Below are 22,990 nucleotides of genomic sequence, written 5' to 3' on the forward strand. Positions count from 1 at the left end.
AGGAACCTGTCCCTGGTGTAGCAGGGATCTGAGTCCTCAGTAACTCTTCCTTTGTCAACTCTCTAGGGCTATCTGATCACAAACAAGGAGATTGTCTGTGAGGATATTGAGGACTTTGAATTTACTCCCAAGCCGGAGTGTGAGGGTCCATCCTGTGTCTAATGAACCAGATGAGGTAAGTAGGTTCTACTTGGGAAATCAGGCTGCTTTTTATCTGCCTTGGTCTCTTGTAGGCCAAAGAGAGCTTATCACCCAATAGAGTGTATCTTTGGGGAGCACAGCGGACAGTCACGGTGCTGGTGGTGCTTTCATTTCATGGTGTGACGATGAGGCAGATCAGGTTCTAGCTAGGTCAAGAGCAGAGGGGAAGGACTGCATCAGTTGTATTATATCCAGTGCCTGCCTGCAGGAGGTGAATTTGCTGAGTGTTTGTGTTTGTGGGGGAGATGTTTTTTGTTTTGGGTTCTTTTTTAATCCTCTGTTGCATACTAGGCTCATTTAATGCAGAGGCGGTTTGAACATGTCCAGGAGACCAAACCTACTATCATTGTCACATACGATGGAGACTTCTTTGACTGGTAAGATCAGGAATGAAAACTAACCTGGTTTCTAAAAGGAAATGTTGTCTAGGCCATGAGGTGAGATTGGGTACCAGCCTGTATGTCCTTTGTCTGGAGGTCACATAGCGGCCACATGTGTTCTTATCTACGCAGACTATCCAACCAGTTTGGGAACCTGTTTACATCCTGATTATGTGCTCTTTATCTGGAGTGCTGGGCTGAGTCTTGGATTGCCAGCCTGCAGAGGACTGTCGAAGAGGGGGAGGTGGAATTCAGAACTTTTTTTTTTTTTTTTTTTTCCCTGAGCAGAGCTATGTTTATTGGCTTTGAAATACGAACTTCTATAGAGTCTCATCAGTTGGTCCTGGGATTGCTGAGCTACTTCTAGATTGTTGTTGATTTGGCAATGTTTGTACACGGATGACCTCAGTAACTGGAGAACAGGCAAAGTGTCAAAGGAGAACTGCAGAACAATAGGGAGACCAGAGCAGCCAAGCCTTTGGGGAGCGAGGGAAACTCGATCATAATGTTCTGCCTCCTGGTATAGGATGTAAGCAAGCAGCTTCCTTCTTGCAGTAGCTCTGCCCTACAGGGAGTTTTCACTGTGGCCAGCTGTCACGGGTAAGGTCTGGAGCAAAGGAGAATTCACAAGAAAAATTCCTCATTAAGTAGCTTACAAGAAAGCAGTTCTGAAACCCTTGGGGTGGGGATGGGGTGGAGGAAAGGGACTGCTTTGTTTCTTCTCTTCTGCATTGTCTCTCTCCTCAGGCCTTTTGTGGAAGCAAGAGCAGCAGCTCATGGAATTAATATGTATCAGGAGATTGGATTTCAGAAGGGCAGCCAGGGAGAGTACAAAGCCCCGCAGTGCATCCACATGGATTGTCTGAGGTACCGAATGCTGCGTCTGTACCGTATAACTGCATCTTTATCTGTTAAATTTGTATAAAATGCCTACAGTTGATGTATTTGAATACTGTCCCTTTTCCATCTCTGTGCACTGCTATCATGAGTTACATCTTACTAGGAAAGGACTAGCACCCCCATCTTTGGTTGTGCTGCTTCTACTCGGTACTCCGTTGTGTGCCATTATGTACAGAAGTTACGTCTTGCCCACACTAGCCTGAACGACTAACTGTGTTTATACAGTCTGCTGGTGGCTGTCATTGGGAGTTTGAGAACTGTCCTGGACAGCAGGTAAAAGGACAGGATAAGACCAAACCGTTGTAGTGGGCACAGGGCCATATTCTAACCCAACAGCCTGCCTAGCACAGAGAGGAAAAGAAAGGGTGCGTGCATGTGTGTGTGTGTGTGTGTGTGTGTGTGTGTGTGTGTACAGGAGAGGGCTGTCTGTCTTGGCAGTTGTGACTTGAATGTTTTTTCACATTGGACCAGTGTCCAGACTCTGGAAAACAACTGCCTCTCTTTGCAGTCCTGCTGATACCTCCTCCTGTGTTTAAACGTTTATCTTTGAAGTCTCTGAAGTATGAGGGTTGAGAAAAATCTGAGCAATAGAAATGATTTGAATAGCAGAATTTGTACGAGTCAGGATTTAAGAGCATGGGTAGATATGCAGACTGTCTAAAGCTGTGCAGCTTCTTATTCCACTGCACTTGGATGTTCTGCTCTCACCTTTCCCTGTTAGAGTAATGCAGATCTTTTTGTACATAGCAGCCCTTTCTGAAGTGCAGGGCTGTCTCTTCGTAGACTGGCATTTTCATTATTCTGTCTAGGTGGGTGAAGAGAGAGAGTTACCTGCCAGTGGGAAGTCACAACCTGAAAGCAGCAGCGAAAGCAAAACTGGGTTATGATGCAGTGGAGCCGGACCCTGAAGAGATGTGCCGGACGGCTACAGAGGAGCCTCAGGTATTCCCACCCGGTGCTGTATCTCTGGGCATCTGCAGTATTAGTGAACCTTTGAGTTAGAGCTTTGTGAAATCCTTTAAGTTAATGCAGTGTCTTTGAGAAGTTGTCAGTGTATCTTGCTGAATTTCAGACACCTGAAAGAACTTAAGCTTAGGGAAGAATAGAATTTCCTTGATGTGTTTCTGGCATTGGCGTTGCACTGTATATTTGTGTTATTTACACTTCTGCAAAACGGTAGTACTCGGGGCATTGCAACGGAGCAGTACTTTGCTAGTGTCCAGGAGACACCTTAATGAGGTTTCTGCCGAAGCCCTGGAGATCTCTGTAGGCCAAGAGTGGCCTCCTGACCGCTCCGGAGTGGCATCTGTGCGGATATGTGGCAGTAAGCTCATCTTCCCCATTTCTGCTAATTCGGAGCTGGCTTATGTAATTCAGGTTAAAGCAGAATGTCGTCTTAAGCCAACTGATAACTCTTTACATGCTGGGATGTTTGTATGCAGAAATATACCTTTTGCATCTTCCTGCTGATTTCAACCTTTCATTGTTTCCCGTTGTACGTGTTAACTGCTGTATTAAATGTGACTGGGATTGATTTGTCTTTCTCCTCAACAGACTCTGGCCACCTGTTTGGTGTCTGATGCAGTTGCTACCTATTACATGTATATGAAGTATGTGCACCCTTTCATTTTCGCGTTGTGCACCATCCTTCCCATGGAGCCTGATGAGGTGAGTGCATGCCTGAAACAATTTCTTTTCTGGGCAGAGAGCTGCATGCTTCACGCAACAGTGACACATTGGCAATAGAACTAATTTCTACAGTTTGGATAGTTTTTCCCAAGGAAAGGAGGGAAAGTAGTCTCCAAATGCGCTTCCTTTCTGCAGTACAGCAGTCATAGCTGTTTTTCCATAGACCAGTTATGGGTAGCCTAAGTGAAGGAGTTGGTTTTGTTTCCTTACTGTGCTCCTTCTTGCCTTGGGCTTCAATACTGCCTGAATAAACACATCATGTTGGGCACCAAATCAGACATTTAAGTTCAATGATGTGGTGATAAGGCCAGCCTAATTCCAGCAGCACCCTTTACAGCGCTTCTTTCTAAGTCCAGCTTTTGATGTCTGTCTTTTACAGGTGTTAAGAAAAGGTTCTGGGACACTGTGTGAAGCATTGCTGATGGTTCAGGCCTATCACGCCAACATCATCTTCCGCAACAAGCAGGAGCAGGAGTTCAACAAACTTACAGATGATGGCCACGTGCTGGACTCGGAGACGTATGTAGGAGGCCAGGTGGAAGCTCTGGAACCTGGGGTTTTTCGCAGTGACATCCCTTGCTGCTTTAAAAAGGTAAGGACACAATCAAGGTGTTGTGACAGAGGCTTTAAAATGGTAATGCAATGATGCTCTTTCTCTTCTTTCTGGAGAGCATGGCAGTAGGGAATAACCCTCCAACTGGAATTACCATCCTCTGTTCTTTTGGCGGATACCCAATAGCAATACCTGTTATAAAACTGATACCTAATTTATGGCTTGAGTGTATGAACCTGCTTAGAGTTTAGGTGGGAAGGGTTGGAGAAGTTGCTCTTCATGACCTCAGACTGGCTATTGGGTAAAGACAGTGTTACAGCAAGGAGAGTGGTTCATTGCTTTTGTGTGGGTTTGTTTACTTTGTTTATTGGTTGGTTGAGGGTTTTTTTTTGGTTTTTGGTTTTCTTTGAGCGAGTGGTTGTTGGCAGAGATGACTCTGTTTTTGTCTCATCAGGATTATATCTTTGTCCTTCTCCCACTCAAGCCAAGCTTCTTTTGGCCTCTTTTACCTGTTTCTGGTTGGTGCTACTGTCTAGATTGTAAGTTTTAGAGGCAGCTTCTCTCTTTGCTGTGTGATACACCACACCTCAGTGCTGCTTATTTTAGTGGCCTTAATCTCGTGAATGATCTTAAGGGAACGTGCACTGTGAATTTAGAAGGACCTTAAATCTAAATCCTTGGCCCCTTAGAGCCTTAGATGTGTGAGCAGCTGACTGCTAGGTCAGCCCCCTAAGTGTTGCACTCTGGAACATGCATGCAATCTTCTCTTCTTGTTAGCTGCCCTATATAGCCTCCTTTGCAGGAGAACTCCAAGGGCCGGGGAGCAGCCACCATCTCTTCTCTGCTTTGTGTTTTGCCTTAGTGCCAGTGGTGTAGACTTTTGTGAGTTGTAGGGTTCTTAGCAAAAAGCCACCGTCCTTCAGTTCTAGAGAGCTCTCAAGTTGGCTGTGGAGGTCAGGCCAGCTAATTGGCCAACATTATCTGCCTGCTCACATTGGAGCTGATCAGTGAACGAAGGGGCATTTCAAGATGCCATTCAGCTGACCTGTTTCAGCCATCTGCCCTTCAGATGAGATGAATTGCTCTCTACCCATACTGAGACATGCTCTGCTAAGTAGTGAGCCTGTTTTCAAAGATCGCCGAAGCTACGCTGGAGCATGGATAATCTTGCAGAAGCTGTCACCCCCTGCCCCCCTTCCCTGGGCAGTGTGTGAGGATGGGTGTCAGGGCTAGAAGAGGTCTCGGTATCATTCCTGTATCCTTGCAGAATCCTGCTGCCTTTAACTTCCTGATGCAGCATGTGGAGAAGACGCTCCGGCATGCTGTCGAAGAGGAAGAAGGTTTGCCGTTGGATCAAGTCACCAACTTCCAGGAGGTCTGTTGTCCTGCCTCAGCCTGCAGGGCCAGAGGCATGACTGGGCTTTCCAAGGAGAGCAGAACTGTGAGGGTGGAGTTGCAGCACATTTCTTTAGGCAAGCCTGGGTCCTGTGCACACATATTGGTGTTGTATAACAACTTTCTTCAGCTTTGAGTTCTGCCCCATGTCCATCTGTGCCTTATTTCCCATATTAATAAAGAACTGGCATAGGCTGGAGGCAAGGCTGATTTTTCTCATCCTGAATATGTCTGGTGAGACACCACATGTTAAAGATGCCTGTTTAGACTCATTTTATACTCCATGGAGAGAGACAGGAGAAACTTATCTGTAGACATTTGCAGTGTAGATGAAACCTACCTTGGAGGTCCAAAAGAAAACCTTAAAGATTGGTGGCTAAAGAAGACTCGCCGCTGCCACTCTTCTTAATCCTATTCCTTTAGTTTTTCATACTCTTCCTCTGTTCCCCAGAATCAGTGGCAGGTGTCTCTGTGCATGTCGGAAGTAAAGGACCAAATATAGTGCGTATGTGACTGCATCATTAATTCCTTCTTGTTTGAATTTTACTTTTTTACATCTCCCTGCAGGCTTGTGATGAAATCAAAGTCAAGCTGAATTCCTTGAAGGATGTTCCTAACGGAATTGAATGCCCCCTTATCTACCATTTAGATGTAGGGGCCATGTACCCCAACATCATTCTGACCAACAGGTTGCAGGTGGGTAACCTCAGTCCAGTCAGGAAGGTGTTTTCTGTTTTGTCTTGCAGATGGTCTAGGAGGTCCCTCCGATTTGATCCCCTTAGCGGCAAACAACAAACTTTCTGCCCTGGACAGGGGGATAAAATAAGGCTCGGTTTGAAATCCAGTCAGGCTGTTACAGTTGCCAGGTGTACAGAGCCGAAAGGTCTGTCCAAGGTAGAGCAATAGCTTTAGCTGGCTTCTTCCAAAGAATAGTCATTGTTTTTGCTGTAACTTGTGTTCTGAAAAGCTTCTAGAAAGGAAAACTTACTGAACATCACCCCTGTGATGTTCACATTTGTGTTCTTCTAGTACCCAACATCGATTCCTTCTGGCATATGTCACTGGAGACGGTTCTGTTTTCTCTAACATGGGTGTGTCTGACCTGTGTCCAGCCCTCAGCAATGGTGGATGAGGCCACATGTGCTGCCTGTGACTTCAACAAGCCAGGTGCTAATCGTCAGCGCCGGATGACTTGGCAGTGGAGAGGAGAATTCAGTAAGTGTAATTCTGCTGTCTGCTTTGTCAAGTTCCCTGTTGCATTGCAGCATGGATAGAGCTTGCAGTGTGAGCTGAAGACACAGAGACCGCTTCCTATTCCTCCCCTGGAAAGCTCCTAGTTGCTGTTCCTTTGCAGTGCCTGCAAGCCGCAGCGAGTATCACCGCATCCAGCAACGACTGGAGCCTGAGAAGTTTCCTCCTCTGTATCCAGATGGAGCACCCCGGGCGTTCCACGAGCTTTGCCGTGAAGAGCAGGCCAAGTATGAGAAGAAACAACTGGCAGGTGAAAATAAATGGCATTATCTGGAGCAGGTTTTTGCTGCCTAGACTACAAACACATCATTAATTACTTGTCTCTCAGGTCTGGGGCTACTTAGTTCTTGCTGGCTCAGACTGAATTTGATCTCGGTTTCATGCTGCAACAGTTTTCCCCTAGGATCCCAACCAATTCCTGTACGTTTTTTGAGGAGGAGGCAAGTGCTGTTTTTTGTCTCAGTGTTTCTCTTTTCTCACTGAGAGTCATGTATTTGAGCTGAGACACATGGAAGGTGATATTTTGTTTGGGGTTTTTTGTTGTTGTTCTTTAATGAGCACTCATTAAGCATGTCAGTGAAACACATGTGTCGATATCCTTTCACTTTTTGCTCCTAAAGTGGTACTGCTCAGCAGAAGCATCTAGCTAGTGGGGGCTCTGAGCAGAGCCTGAATTTGTGGATGAGCCCTCATGGGCAATTTATTTCCCACACACACCTCTGCATCTCTATAGAGAGGTGCTGTTTCTCCCCATATTAGTATCTTCCTCCCCTTGCCTTTGTAGCAGGTCTGCTTCCTTGCTTTCCTAGGTATGATGTTTATTTGCATTGATGGAATTTTTCTCAGACTGGTGCCTTGAAAGCTTCAGATCTGTGGATCTGTGTGGTTTGCCCGATGCCGTTGTGTTCATCCTTCCCATCCATAGTGGGACACTGATCTCTGAGAAAGCTTTCTCTGTTTATTCCCTTTACTAGATTATTGCCGCAAGGCTTATGAGATCCACGTCACCAAGGTGGAGGAGCGTGTCACCACCATCTGCCAGCGAGAGAACTCTTTCTATGTAGACACTGTACGAGCTTTCAGAGACCGTCGCTGTGAGTTCAAGGGGCTGCATGAGGTGCTGGGCTTGAATTTCTGTTTTATTTGTGCTGCCAAAGCTAGAAGGTCCTCACCTCTCACTGAAAACTTGAACCCTAAAGGATCATTTTGCTCAATCTGTATGGTCAGTAAGAAATATTAGCTTTCCTGACAGCTCTGGTGCAAGTGCAGGTTTTTCCCCTGCTGAATCCTAAACAGCTGCTGCCACAGTGGTTCCTAGCTCTCTGATGCAATCACTTTCAGTGCTAGGAAAGAAAACAGCTGGGTTTTTTTTTGGCTTTTACTGGATCTAGAAAATCCTCAGCTCAACTATTTTGTGATCTGGTTTGTGTTCAGTGTAGGGTACTTTTCAAAGAGAAAGATGAGACAAGCAGAGAAACAATTGATCTTAGGCTAAGAAGTGATTGATTCTAGGAGAAAGAAGCAGCATGTTCTAGTTCTCAAATGTTTGGAGTCTTGTGGCAGAGGGAGGAGCCTGAAATGTAGTTGCTAATATGTTGAAAGAAATGACAAGACGCTGGGACTCTGTCTCTGGAAGAGTTTAATAAAGAGCCATTTGCTTTGCAGTTCTTGCTAGTTCTGTCATGAATCACGGAGGTGGCTGGGAGGCCTTTTCTGCTGAAATGGTTCTGCTGTTAGTCTCGATCTAATCTCTTGCTGCAAGCATTTAGTTCTTGCCAGCACAATAGGTGGTGTGACAGAATTGATGTAGGATGGCAGTTCTGCTGGGATTAGGTAATTCTAACTATGGGTGTGAGTTACAGTTGATGCTGCAAGACTCTTCCATAATATAGCATAATGCCTGTGCCCAACGCTCCCCCCTCAAATGCAAAAGAAAGAGCAGAAAGAAAGAGGAATTATCTTAATAACTGATATTGTTCTAGGATCACAGTGTCATATTAGGATTGAGGTGGGGGGAATATCTGGCTGTTGGTACTGCCTGTAGTGGAATGTAGGGTTGTCCTGACTCTGCCTCTTGCCATCAGGTGTGGAAGAAAAAGCTGTCTGCGGCTGTGGAGACAGGCGATGCCTCTGAAGTGAAGCACTGCAAGAATATGGAAATCCTCTATGACTCCCTGCAGCTGGCACACAAGTGTGTCCTCAATTCTTTCTATGGCTATGTCATGCGTAAAGGGTGAGTCTCACCTGTGGTCATTGCTGGAGTCCTCCAGCAAGGAGCGTTGTAAACCAGAGCTGTTCTAGTGAGGCTCTCACCTTCTTAACCTGCTTCCGAAGCATAAGGGGGATGATAGGTGATCCCTGTAACACTTTTTTTTTTGTTCCTACTAATGACTTCTTTTTTATTAGTCCCCTTAGCAGGGACTTTTGCTAAACAAGGCCCTGTAGCATTGACGATGAATGGCAGGGTTTGTCTATAGGTGATTCTTCAGGGTGTGTGAAGTATCACAGGGAAGGAAAAGGAAAATGATCTCCTGAGGGCTGCTGTGATTGTCTTTTTTGCCCTGAGACTTTATTTTCTGTACGACCTGATGCGCTTCCCCGCAGCTGTGCTTAAGAGGTAGCACTGCAGCCTTTTGACTGTCCCTCCTCCATTCACAGAGCTTGCTGGTACTCCGTGGAAATGGCTGGGATTGTGTGCTTCACTGGAGCAAATATGATCACACAGGCTAGGGAGCTGATTGAGCAGATTGGGTGAGTATGTGCTGAGCTGAGGAAGAAAGGTTCTCCTGTATGTAGTGTGAGCAGATGGGTAAGGGCAGAATTTGACTGGCAGAGAAGAGGAGCAGTGGGATAGATGTGGGATTAATCAGTGGAAGCTCTGGTGTTCTGGAGATTCAGGTTTCTGACATTGCCATGGCTTATTAATGCAACTGGTGTTGTATGACTAGGACTTCCTTTGCAGAAAGGACACTGCCTCTGCCTGACTTGTGGACAGAGAACAGTTCTTTGGCATATTTTCCAATCTCTTCCTGATGGTGATTTTTTTTTCTTCCGTTCTTAGGAGACCTCTAGAACTGGATAGAGATGGGATTTGGTGTGTGCTTCCCAACAGCTTCCCGGAAAACTTTGTCATCGAGTCAACCAATGCAAAGAAGCCGAAGGTGACAATCTGCTACCCAGGTGCCATGCTGAACATCCCCATGAAGGTGAGTCTGGCATCTGTACCAGCCAGCTGTACAGTCTGGTAAAAACAGTGAAAGGGAAGAAAATGTTTTAGCCTTCTGTAGGCCTGCAAGCCAATCAGGCAGTTCATGTGAAGGGAGTAGCTCTACTGGCAGTGGAGTATGCATCTTTGTTCTCGGAGTTGGCTTCAGCCCAGAGGACAGCCTGTCTTTTGTCTCTGGTCGCCTGTGTAATGAGCAGGACGTTGGGGCTGACAGCTTTGCTTGCTACACAGCTACTCTCTGCCCTGCACAGCCCATAGCTCAAACTGGCGTTTGAGTGGAAGGAGAGACTCTGATATAGCAGAGAGGGTATAGTGTAAGAGACCAGGGTTGGTGTCTGCTTCTGTCCATAGACTGCCAGAAGCAGTAGGAGTCAAGACAACAAGGTCCCATGCTCTGCTTGCTCAGATATTTATGGCTATGAGCCAAAAGAAGTGACTTTAGAGTCTCCTGCACTTTTCTTCAGATCCCATGTTTGAGTCCTACCTGCTAAATTGTTCTGTAGGTTTCCAAGGAGTTGCTTGGTCACAAGAAATCAGGATACTTTATTCTCTGCTAAGATAGGGTAAGTTATGCTCCCTCAGGGGAGCAGGGATTGATCCTTCCCATCATCGGGAAGGAACAAAGGCCATCAGTGATCCCTTCAGACAGGATGATGTATCTGGGGGCTATCTGCTCGTATAATCAGCCGAGCTGTTGAGTGAGGCTATTCTGTTGGGGCTGTGCCGGCAGGAAGGCTTCACAAATGATGAGTACCAGGAGCTGGCAGACCCAGCCTCTCTCACCTATGTCACACGCTTAGAGAACAGCATCTCCTTTGAAGTGGATGGGCCCTACTTGGCCATGATCCTCTCAGCGTCCAAGGAGGAAGGCAAGAAGCTGAAGAAAAGGTAAGAGTTCAAAGCTTGAAAAATCACCACTTCCCCAAGGGAAGGGATTGAGGGTCCTTTTCCTTGACTACATTTCAGTCGTGTTAGTCCTTGCCCCATGTTGCCAGTCCTCTGGAGCTGGCAGCATGTTTGGTTTGCTTGTTGCTGCGTACCACCGAGATCATGCTGTCTTTAAACGGCAAGTTCCCTGCATGAGATCAGTCTTTGAATCCAGCTATGCCCTGGCCTTAATTGACACATCTGACAGTAAATTTCTGAAGATAACAGTAAAACAGCACTTCTCAAACTTTCTGATTAGTCATGGTCTCCCTGTTTGGTTCTGAGATGCGCAGGCAAACTTTGATTTTTCTTTCTATCTTTTCTCTTTAAATTCACTAATCTCTGTCTGTCCCTCTCTCAAGTTTACAGACCTCTAGTAATACTTTTCCCAGAGGTTTCCACTTTAATCCCCATCTAGGGGAAGGAGTGGATCTTGCCAGTGCCATCATGGTATAGAAAAGCAATTGCACTTGACTTCACTGACTTTCTCATGCAGCCTGCTTAAATACGAGCACGAGCAATCACGAGAGGACTGCCCACAGACCTGGGTCTGGGTTCAGAAAATACTGTCACTGTCCTCCAGCACTCTCTGTTCGTACAAGACTATGTTTCTGCTTGAATGTCTCTGTTGGATGAACTCCAGCATCCACTGTGAGTGCCTTTGCATGCCAAGGGAGTCTGTCACAGAAGTCAAGAGGATGTCAAGCACTGAATGAACTCTGCTCATAGGAGTCTTTATCTCAGGGGCCCTTGATTTTTTCCTGTGATTCTTGGGATGTCAGCAAGTGCACTTATTTCTTGCTCACTCTCCAAGTGGAAAGAGCAGTAGTGTGGAGCTGGCTGGCAGGTACCGCTGCCAGCTGAGGAAGAAAAGACTGCCTGGAGGAGGGGTGACAAAGTATGTACGCTTGAGTCTCACTCTGTTCCACTGAAGCTTCCTGTGATGGTTGTATTGAGCCATACAAATAATTGGCAGGCATGTGAAATCCAAGAAACACGACAGAAGAAAAGAGGGCAGTGTGTTGTCATAGTTGTTTCGATAGCAATGTCCGGTTTCCTCTGAGTCCATTTTGCCAGCGTCCCCTCCTGTTTTCCAAACAAAGCTTCATTCTCCTGTATAAGGCTTTTCCTAGTATTTCACTCCACTTCTCTACTCCTCTAACCCTGACTCTCACTTCTTGCCCTTTATTTGTGTGCATTTAAGAACATTTTGCCAGTTAGAATTGGCAAGTTGGGGGCAGAGGCTGATGTGCTTTTGCAGCTGGAGGTGAAGTAGTTCATGATGTTATTGTCTCTAGCTGTGTAAATATGCCTAGATCATGGTAGTCCAGAGCCCCACAGCTTGGATTAATTTACCTGGTGGCTGCCTGGTTTGGCAATACTAGAAGTACTTTGGCAGGAGGGTAGTAAGCAGCATCCTAGGAGATGTGTTCCTTGGCACAGAGCTTGTGCAAAACCTGGTCTATATCCTAGGTATGCAGTCTTCAATGAAGATGGATCCTTGGCTGAACTGAAAGGGTTTGAGGTGAAGCAATGGGGAGAGCTGCAGTTGGTGAAGATATTCCAGTCTTCTGTATTTGAGGCCTTTCTGAAAGGCACCACACTGGAGGAGGTCTCTGCCTCTGTAGCCAAGGTGGCTGATTACTGGTTGGATGTACTGTAGAGCAAGGTGAGTGTAGGGTTTGCAGGATATGCATCCCCTGCATGTTTGTCTTGCCAGGTTGGGGCCAGAGAAGGTCAAAGCTACCCTAACACTGTAGGGAGGATGGACTTTGTGGAGAATGGTTGGTCCGTTGTGCCTCTGATGGCTGTTTGTATGTAATTTCTGCCTCTTTGATTCTCTAGGGCTGCTCTTTAGGGTCTTTTAGCACCAGACCTGTTGTTACAGCACTTTTGTCAGCTGTTACCGCTTAATTGTGGGTAAGCGTTGTCCTCCAGTCACCTCTTTCACAGAGGTAGCGTGGTGGCCCTCTTGCACCAAGGACTTTCTCTAGAGCCACTCACTGAGACAGAGGATGGCAGAACCATTTGCCTGCAGAATCTTTTCTGAGGAGGCCAGAAGAGATTAGCTTTAAAATAACCAGCAAGAGCAGAGACAATGCCAGAAAACAGAGCCTCAAACCGGGGAGCAGGAGAGATGAAAAGCCGGAGCGACTGCTCTGCTTGGGAGTTTATTGGGAGCACTTCCCCTTTGTATTTTGCATCTGGCACTACAGAGCTGGGCCCACTAAGAGTTTGCCGTACAACATCATTTCAAAGTGTTGCATTCACAGCAGGAGTTTTGATGCAGACCTCATGTCCATGATCTCTATGTTCCATAGGTCATGTTGGCAACTGGAGCAGAGATTGCTCACAAACTCCTCATAAAGACAGCCATATCAATCGGTTTAAATGTTCCATGTATATAATAGCAACGAGGTTTGATCATTAGGTTCCTGATAGTGATTTTTTTCCCCTTGTTCCTTTTTTCAGGCTGCCAACATGCCTGACTGAGAGCTGTTTGAGCTGATCTCAGAGAACTGTTCCATGTCTCGCAAGCTAGAAGACTCCGGGGAGTGCACAGACAAAAGAAAATGAATGAGCTCTTCACTTCTGAAGGCAAGAGACAGGTAATAAGAGTGAGAGAAAGGAGCTGGCTGTGCTGGTGGGCCTCTCTTGCTGATACTGTGTCCTCAGCACCCAAAACTTCCTGCTGTCGTTTCTCTCAGGTCCTTGCTAACCAGCACCAGGGGGGAACACCGAGCTCCCAGATTGGAGACGTAGAGGATTTGGGGGCTGCTAAGCCCCTTCAGCCGTTGGTTCCAGTTGCAAATAAACAGAAGCGGGTCTGTACGGCAGAGGAAAGCCAGCAGATGTTCCAGTATCTGGAACTGTCGCAGTCCTGGCGAGAGATCCTGGACCCACCTGCTGCCATGGGACTACTAAGGTAAGTGAAGTAGACTGGGCAGGAGGAATGCAGGAAACATCCTAGGAGTATGATCATCTGCCTAGCTAGCTAGGGAACAGGGCGTAGCAAGCTGCATGTTTATTGAAACCCTCTGTGCTTCTATGACTGAAAACTACAAAGGGAAATGTTACCGGGAGAGTCCCACTAGCAGAGAAAGTCAGGCCAATGGCAACTTCACAGCTATGCCAGTAACATGATCAGGATCTGAAGGTGGAAGGGCTCGGCTTTATGTTGCTTGATCCTCATGTATAGGAGATGCGTGCTAATTTCTGTGGTTCCTGTTCATGTACTCTCTCTCTGATTAGGAAGAACAACTGGTCTGGCTGTGCTACCACAAGAAGAAATGGGAGCTGCAGGCTTGGCAGCACCAGGAGCATTGGAAGAAGCGGCGCCTGGAGGATGGTGGAGTGATGACAGGCGGAGGCATAATCTGTGATACCCTCTCCAAAGGACTGAGCAGCTACCTGTACAGGACGGCACGCGGCATCCTGGACTTGCCCTGGCAGATTGTGCAGGTACCAGGCAGCAAGGCAGGCCCACTCTTAACCCCTCACAGAGGCCTGTTCAGTGCCCTGTGCCTCATGTTTGCAATACCTGTAGTCAAACCTTGAACTTCAGGGACAGCTAACCTCAATCCTACTTTAGTTTTACCTCCTTGAAGGTCATGTGGGACTGCATAGCCTCAGGCTCAGAGAAGCTTTGTAAGGAAGTGAGGTCCTCAAGTGATTGTGCTTGATTGCAAATCTGGGACTTCTATGTAGAGCCTGTGTGGGGCAAGCTCAGCTGAGGAGCTGGGCAAGTGTGCCTTGAATCCTAGATTTAGTCAATGCGAGCATGAAGAAGTTGATGGTACAATCCAAGCATTTTCTTAATTTCTTGTTATGCTTGGTTGCCTCTGCTATCTGAGACCCAGCCTCTTGTTGTGACACTTCTCATCTTCCAGAAAAGTCTTGTTTGGTTTAAGGTCACATGCAGCCTTTGACTCTGTGTGTAACCATGAGCTGGAGATGGGACACCTAATCCAGCATGTCCAAATGCTTTGGCTAAAGTCAGACAATGGCATGAATTTGTTAGCTAATGCTAGCCCAAAGCTAAGAGAGGTGTTTGAGCCTTTACCAGGTGTCCTCTTCCCTTCAGAAGCACAATGCAACGTGCTGCCTGCAGATCAGTCAGAGCTGTCTTCATTCATGCTCTGACGTTTCCTCTGGCAGAACAGTTTTTTTCACCGTACCTGTAGGACAATAGCAGGATGTGGAGATGCCAGAGCTGAGAGCAATGAATCTTTGGGTCCACTGCTGTCTTTGTGGTCACCAGTTGCTCCTTATTTGGAGAACGAAGACATAGGTAGTAGAGCCTTTGAAGATCCCAGAAGTGCTCCATGGCGTGTATGTAAGAGCTAAGAATGGGTTGCATCTCTCCAGCAAAGCTAACTTAAATCACCCTGTCCTGCAGATTGCTGAGAGCAGCCAGGCTGGCTGGTTGAGGCTGTGGGCAGTGATCAGAAGCGACCTGCACTGTATCAGACTGAGCATCCCAAGAGTGTTCTATGTCAATCAGCGCGTTGCAAAACCAGAGGAGGGAGCTGTCTACAGGAAGGTGGGGGTCATGTTTTTGACCCTGCTGCTTCTACAAGGGAAAACAGCTGGTTGAATTCATGTAAGTTGCTCCAGCCACTGCGGGCAGATACTACAGGCAGTTTGCCTCACAAGACCTCCCTGTCCAGCCCTGCTAATGCACCTTAATGCAGTCCCTTTTGCCTGCTGCTAATCTCAGCCTGACCAGAAAGCAGGTTGACAGTTACTGCAATGTGGACAAAGCATAAATCCCGCTAACTGCCTTAGGAATGACCAGCACCAGCAGCTGGATTGCTTCCTGAGTCAGCATGTTTCTGGAAACATAAGGCTGGCTCAAACTACAACTCCTTGCTGCCCTTTAAGATTCCCCTGCTGTTGGGAGGAGCACGGCCTGAAGCAAGGTGCCCTGCTGAGTGTGTCTGTTTTCCTGGCAGGTGAACTGGATCTTGCCCCGCTCAAACTTGGTTTACAATCTCTACGACTACTCAGTCCCTGAAGACGCGTACCAAGAGCACATCAATGAAATCAATGCAGACCTGTCTGCTCCAGACACTGAGGGAGTGTATGAGACTCAGGTAACCCTTCCAGGTGCTCGTTTTCCTTCCTCATCCTTTAAGGAGTGCTGAGTGGTAGCTGACTGGTCTGTGTACCAATGGCACAGGTAGAGGCATGGGAGCTCAAAATGAAACAAGTTAGTAAGACGCTAAAACGAAAGACCCTCTCGAGTAGCTTTCTCAGAAATGTGCCCAGTTTTATATGAGCAAAGATACTTGTTTGGTTTCCAACCCCTTAGGGGAAAGAGGTTTAGATTTATTTGAAATTAGGAGACTCTGGGAAAAGATGGCACTTGAACGGGAAGAGTGAGTTTCCTCTAAACCAAACCAGAACCGTCTTGTTAGCAGTTGAACTGCAAAGGTATGGGAGTTCTTTCGAGTAAAGATGAGGAAAACCCCAGCATGTGGCATGTACATAGGCCAGGATGCAGTGATAAAACCTCTGTATTCCATAAAGAAGGATAGGATACCACTTTTTAAAGTTCAGAAAGAGCAAAGAAGAACCTAAACTGTATTCAGTAGTAGACATACGAAAGCAGTGAGACCAAGATTAAATGTACTGGTGCTTCTAATGCTGTAAGTCTGAAATGAAGATGGGCAGCTGGGATGCCTGCTTTTAATGAAGATATTGATTCGTTAAGCAGTTCAAAACTTGGTGGCTTGAGAATTAACTCAGTGTCCCTGTCACTACAGGTGCCGTTACTATTCTGAGCCCTGATCCAGCTGGGTTGCGTGTGCATGGTCAGCAGGCAGCTTGTCAGACACCTCACAGGGCGAGAGGCTGACACTTTTGACACTGAACACCTGGAAATGCGCTCTCTGGCTCAGTTTACTTAGCTGGAGCCAGGTAAGGCACCCTAGGAGAAGGCTTGTCTGTGTACCCAGGACCAAATAGCTTGAAGATACTATTGATGCTGCATGTTTGCTCTGTGTCTCTAGGAAGTATTTGCCACATCTACCTCTACCAGAGCTCCCAGGGCAACAAAGCTCTCTTTGGCCTTTTCATCCCCTCTCAGCGCAAAGCTGCAGTGTTTGTGCTGGACACGGTAAGAGTAGGGCTTAAAGGCTTGGGAGGGAACACAAGGGGATCAGGCAGCGGTTTGGAGCTGAGCGGTTTCTTTGCACAGACACAGATGTCTACTGCTGTGCAGCAGGGATTCTCGTATTTTGAAGTGTACCAAGCAGGTCTGTTCCTCAACTGTCACGTGAAGCATTGTGATGTGTAGAGGAAAGAGCTTCCTTGAAATTTGCAGCCTGGAGCCTGTCTCTTTTGAACCCTGTTCCCTCTGATCACGTTTGCATTTGGTACAGGTACGCAGCAACCAGATGCCAAACCTCACCAACATGTACTCATCGGAGCGCAGTGCTGTGCTGGAAAAAGTGGGCGAAGAACTACTGCTTCCAGACAAGCACACCTTTGAAGTGCGTGCTGAGACCGACCTCAAGACAGTCTACAGAGCCATTCAGCGGCTCCTGCAGGGCTGCAAGGTATGAACTGAGGGCATGAGGAAGGTCCCCACTGAGACCTTGTCAGCGCAGGTACCTGGGAGGAGGAAAACATTGCATGGAAGGCATTGGTCCAGCAGTTCAAACAGCCTCTAAGCATAGCTCTCTGCACACAGCTAGTGCTCCAAAGTTGAAGGGTAAAAATGGATGTTGCCTGCGGGCTCTGGCTTGCCTGGGGTGAGCTTACATAGCGCAATGCAAGCAGTGAGGCTAGATCATACCCCCAAACCCCAGCTCTCAATTGTGGAGCTGGTTATTCAGTGGGAGGTGCTTCAAGAGACTCTGAGTACACTGTCTCTACTGTGTGGAGGACCAGGGACCACTACAGGAATGGGGCATGTGAGCACTCATTCACACAGCTGGTTTCCTGCTGAGCAGAGGTGCCGGCTGAAGGGATGTACCAGGGCATGTCCTCTCCTCCTTTGTGTAGGATGAGCGCCGGGGCCCCACACTTGTTGCTGTGCAGTCTAACTGGGACCTGAAACGACTGGCAAGTGGGATTCCCATCATCGAGGAGTTTCCTTTGGTCCCTGTCCGAGTAACAGATGCCGTCAGCTATTCAGTCCTGGACTGGCAGCGCCGTGCAGCCTGCCGCGTGATCCGCCACTGCCTCAACTTGGACACGTGCCTATCCCAGGCTTTTGAGGAGGGCAGGTGCCTGAGGTGGCCACATTCCCCTAGAGAGGTTACTTTGTTCGTGCTTGGGTGGGAAAGGGAGATTGCGGGAGCCTGAGGCCAAGATGAGGCCAGATGCTTTCACCTTCTGTGCTTTTGCCCTTGTTGGGACAAGCAAATATGATTCTGGCACAGTTCTTCTGTTGATGTGTTTACGCCGATGACTGTACCTCTTTCCTTTCCTCAGATATTACCACATCCCCATTGGGAATCTCCCTGATGACATGTCTACCTTTTGGTTCTGACCTGTTTTTCTCCCGCCACGTCCGTCGCCACAACCATTTGCTGTGGCTCTCACCCACGGCCCGCCCAGAGCTGGGGGGTAAAGAGGCTGATGATAACCGTTTAGTTATGGAGTTTGACAAGAGAGCCTCAGTGGAGATAAGCAACCCTGGCTGCTACTCCACAGGTAGGATAGCATTGAGTGGGAGCAGAGCTAAGTGCTCTTCCATGAGCTCAGGAGAAGGATGGCTGCAGTGGCAGAAGAGTATCTGAGCAGTTCTGCAGTTGCTGACAGCTTCAGAAGTTGAGCAATGATGATCTGGACAGGATATATGCAATTGGCATCTCCTGGGGATAGAAGGTCCTGTATGCAATAGAAGAAAATGCAGGTAGGCATTTAAATACAGATTATTTCCTAGTTTGTGGCCTCTCATAGCAGCATTCAGAAGATCACTTCTGGTGGTCGCTAGGATGAATCTTTCTGTGATGCAAAACAAGCTGACTGATAGTTCTTCTGAGCACCTCTGCTGCAGTTTCCAGAAAAAGCTGGTGGCCCCTGGAGGGGAAGTAGATCCAAGTTTTGTTGGAAGGTGCTATGCTGTTTAGCTGTGCAGTGAATGGGGCCATCCATACATAGCATCACAGCCAGAGAGGGGAGAGGTCTGGCCATGTGCCAAAAGTGTCCTTTAAAGCCTGTAATACAAGGTGTGTGGCAGTCTGGAGAGCAGCACAGTTTCCCGTGCTGCTGCAGTACCATATAGGCTTTCACCATTTCCTGATATGAATATCTTGATGTTGCACTCGGTAGATGCAGCAAGACCTGTAAAGAGCTCTTACAACTTGTGGAAAGTCCTGGCAAGCGGGTGCATTCATCATACCTGGAGAGGGGATTGTGTCCTTGCTGGTTCTCTGCCCTGCTTGCCCGTTGACAGGTTGTGTTTGTTCACAGTGTGCCTGGAGCCGGATATTCAGAGCTTGGCTGTAAACACAGTGTTACAGTCCCATCACATCAATGACATGGAAGAAGGTTCCAGCGTGAGTATCAGTTTTGATGTGATCCAGCAGGCATCTCTAGAATACTATGATGTGTAGGCTCCTAAGACAGGCATCTTGACACAAGAGGCAGTTGAAGCGTGGGTATGATTCCTCTGCAGCCCTTAGTTCTGCTAATGACTGCTCTGCAGCCTTCTGTACTGAGTCCATTTGCTGAAGCATGGTTGGATGTGAGAAGTGAACTGCTCTCTTGCTAACATCGCCTGCTCCTCATTGCCTCCCATGGAGAAGGTTATTAGCTAGGGAAGATGCCAACATTGTGTGTGACTGCAGTCTCTTGCCTCCAGCATCCACTCAAAGGAGATCTTTCACTCTCTGACTATTTCCTTCTGCCGCTGCTGGGAATTCCTGCTCTGGATGGATCCAGCAAATTACGAAGGTATCAAGGGAAGAGTGCGTTCTAGCGTCCACTCTGGGGAGGTAAGAGATGGGAAGTGCTCAGTCCTGCAGAGACAGGGGTGCAGTGGGTTGAGTTGAGCAGGGAGCTATTGGTTTGGATATAGGGAACTGCTACGACATCACCAACCGAAAGCCTGGGCATGGCTTGTGCTCCATTCCAGCAGGACTCTAGCAAGAGTCAAGTATTGGATGAGGACAGTGAGGAAGAGGAGGACAAGGAAGAAGAGGAGGAGGATGGAGAAGCAAATGTGGAGGACTTGCTAGAGAATAGTTGGAACATCGTGCAGTTTCTCCCCCAGGCTGCCTCCTGTCAGAACTGCTTCCTCAGGATTGTGTTGGGTGAGTGCAGTCTGCTGCTCGCCTGGTCCTACTTTGAATGTTACCTCTGGTGATTAGAGCTATCCGCACCCTACTGCTGCCCAAGCCATATCCACAGCATTCCCCACAGCTTCTTGAAGCTCTCTGTGCTACTGAGAAGGTTCTGATGTTGATCCAAAGAACCCCTTACAGTCAAAGATTGCACTGTGCTGGATGTGATACAGAAGGAACCACCTCCATGTCTGTAAATATCATTGTTTGGGTGGTTTCAGCGCCAGTGTGAACTCTCTCAGAGAGGGGAAGAAGGTCACTAGTTCCTGATTAGTCATTGGTGCCCCAGGAGAGTCGACAAGCACAGTCGCGCTTGTGCCACTCTCCCATCGTGGACTGCATCTGGAGCTTTTCTTACGTGTCTCTGCAGCCTACATTGTGGCTGTGTACCACAGCATGAAGGAGGAGCGAGGAGCTGCAGCACAATGCCCCTGGGAGCGCTCCCATCAAGAGGAGGGCCACGAGCCAGGTGTCCCAGGAGGCATTGGGAGAGACGGGAGCCATGCCTGGTGAGTACGGTTAGCCACAGTTAGCCATGGGAGAGCTGTGTGCAGCACTGCTGGGCCAGTCCTGCAGCAGGAAGAGAGCTGCCCACCTTGCTGTCCCCATATGCTTCCGTATGGCTCAAGAGCTCTCTCTGCTCCTCCTCTCCAGGCGTGATCACTTTCTCACAGGATTACGTGACCAACGAGCTCACGCAGAGCTTCTTCACCGTCACTCAGAAGATCCAGAAGAAGAAGGCTGGTTCCCATAATGCCACTGAGCCCTCAGACATGTTCTCAGTGCTACCTGGTTCCTACTTGCCACTCAACAACCCAGCTCTAGAGTTCATCAAATACGTCTGCAAGGTTAGTGGGGTGAGCTATGCTTGCTTCTTTTTTTTCTTCTTTTTTTTTTTTTTTTTTAAGAATCTGTTGCAATTCTACAATCAGTTTGTTTTGCCCAGCTAGCACTCGCATCAGAGTGAGTCCCCGTGAGGACCGTCTTCTCTGCTGGTGGCCTTACCTAACACTGTCTCCTGTAGGTGTTGTCCCTGGATGCCAGTATAACTAACCAAGTAAACAAACTGCGCTGGGACCTGCTGCGCCTCATTGAGGTGGGTGAGTTCTCAGAAGAAGCCCAGTTTCGGGACCCTTGCTGCTCCTACATGCTCCCTGAAGTCATCTGCAGGAAGTACAATTTTTGCAGGGACTTGGACCTGTGCAAGGACCCTGCCCTCTCGCAGGTACAGCCTTCCTTTCCCAGGAAATCCCCTTTGCCCTGGCTGCATGCATTAAGGCCCTCTTGGGGACACCAGAGGCCCTAGCATGGTTGTGCTCTCGGCCTGTCATTCACTCACATGTTGTCCGTCTTTCCCTCAGTCCTTTTGCTTTGAAGGTCTGCTTGGTTCCATGACAGCGATAAACCTCCCTTCAAGGTTATTTTCTGCTCATCCCCTTTCCTAGCTGCCTGTGACAGTTTGAGGTGTGCTGGTGCTTTGGCTGATGCTTTATCCCCTCCCGAAATTGGTTATGGCTTCCTGGCACTTGGGGCTCTCTGAATGCTCTTGTTAGGCTGCGAGGGCTGAGGCTGCACCGTGCTTTCTCTTGGGAAGAGTCACACTTGTGTTCATCTCCCTTCTCTCTGCCCCTCGGATGGGTCAGTGCTGCCCAGTTGGGTATGCTCCAACTGCCAGGCCCAGTATGACTCGGATTCCATTGAAATGGCACTGGTGGAAGCGCTGCAGAAGAAGCTAATGGCCTACCTGCTGCAGGACTTGATGAGTGCTGGGCGGCCGTGCTGCGGGAGCCTGCCCTTGATGTGGCAGGCTGCAGCAGGAGGGCTGAAGCTGCTCTCTGCTCCTTGAAACCGAGCAGCCCAACCTTACTTCTCTGACTGATGTGATGCAGTGGAGATATGATGAGGAGAGTTTGGCTCGAGCGCTCTCCACTTCTTCTCAGCACATAGCTGCAGCCTTTTGCTGGCTGGCTGAGGCTTGACCCATTGACCTGATGTCAGTGGTGTGTCCCCAGAGAGCCCTGTCAAAGGACTGAGCTGCTCAGCCTTGTCTGCTATCCCAGCTAAAACTCCTTTGCCTCTAGGTGTGCAAGAAGTGTCATGGTGTGAAGGAGACACCTATGCCTGTGTACTGCGGTTGTGCTGGAGATTTTGCCCTCACCATTTCTTCCCAGGTATGTGTGCATCTTGCCACCAGATCCAGCCTCCTGCCAGCAGCTCCTCTGTAATAGCCAGTGAAAAACCCAGTGATAACTTGTCCCTTTCAGCCCATCTGGCACAAGTTCATCTCTCTGTGCTTTCTGGCTGTTTATTCGTTGCTTTGTGCTCAACCCAGGCAGTCCTGCCTGACCAGCTTGCAGAACTTCTCCTGGCCTGGCCTTCTCCCCCCTGTCCCCTCCAGCTTCCATCTTCCCTGGCTCATGCATGAGGTGTGCTGGGCAGCCCTCCCTCACTGGTATCTTCCCCCTCAGATCTTCATGGAGCACATCAACATCTTCCAGAGCATTGCTTGGCACTAGAGTGTGGCCTATCTGCTGGAAACTATTGAGTGGCTGCTCCGTACAAACCACCAGCTCCAGCAGTGATGTGATGAACTTGTCCTGCTGTCTTTTTTTGTTGCTGTGTCAGCTCTGGGTACTTGCTCTCACCTCTGCTGAAGAGCATTTGTGCTCTGTGATAGATCTCGGAGAAGCCACATATCCATCTTGCACTGTGTGGGGGCGCTAAGCGGTGTTGGGGCAGTCCTGGTCACAGCCTGGTGCTGTGCTGGGGGAATTAAGAAGGTGCCTAGGGCTGGAACTGCTCTCTATGGGGGAGGGGGGACTGCATTTGCCAGAGCCCTGCAGAAGCCCAGTTTGGGATGGGAGTTTGTGCTGTAGGCAGCACCCTGTGTGCATGAATCTCTGTGGTTTTAATGTGGAGTTTTAGACAATTAAATGTGTCACAGACAATGCATCTGGTTCTTTGGGTAGAGGAGCACGTGCTATGGCCCACACACAGCAGGGAGCTGTAGGCACCCTGGAAAGGAGCATTCTCTGAGCCATGGGGCAGGATTCCTAGAGGGAGGAGAAAGCCAGACTCTTCTTGTTGGGCTGGAAGGGGAGCAAGGGAGCTGTCCCCCTTGGGTGCTAAAGCTTCAAGTTGACAGCAGTGAGTCATAGGGTGGGGGGGC

General features: G+C 48.3%; 1 pseudogene; it reads left to right on the forward strand.

The window, feature by feature from the left end:
- The window catches only part of LOC134148781 (DNA polymerase epsilon catalytic subunit A-like), a 28,101-nt pseudogene extending 5,332 nt beyond the window's left edge, over nt 1-22,769 (forward strand).
- The last annotated feature ends 221 nt before the right edge of the window (nt 22,770-22,990 follow it).

Source organism: Rhea pennata, chromosome 18 (genome assembly GCF_028389875.1).
Source record: "Rhea pennata isolate bPtePen1 chromosome 18, bPtePen1.pri, whole genome shotgun sequence".
NCBI lineage: Eukaryota > Metazoa > Chordata > Aves > Rheiformes > Rheidae > Rhea > Rhea pennata.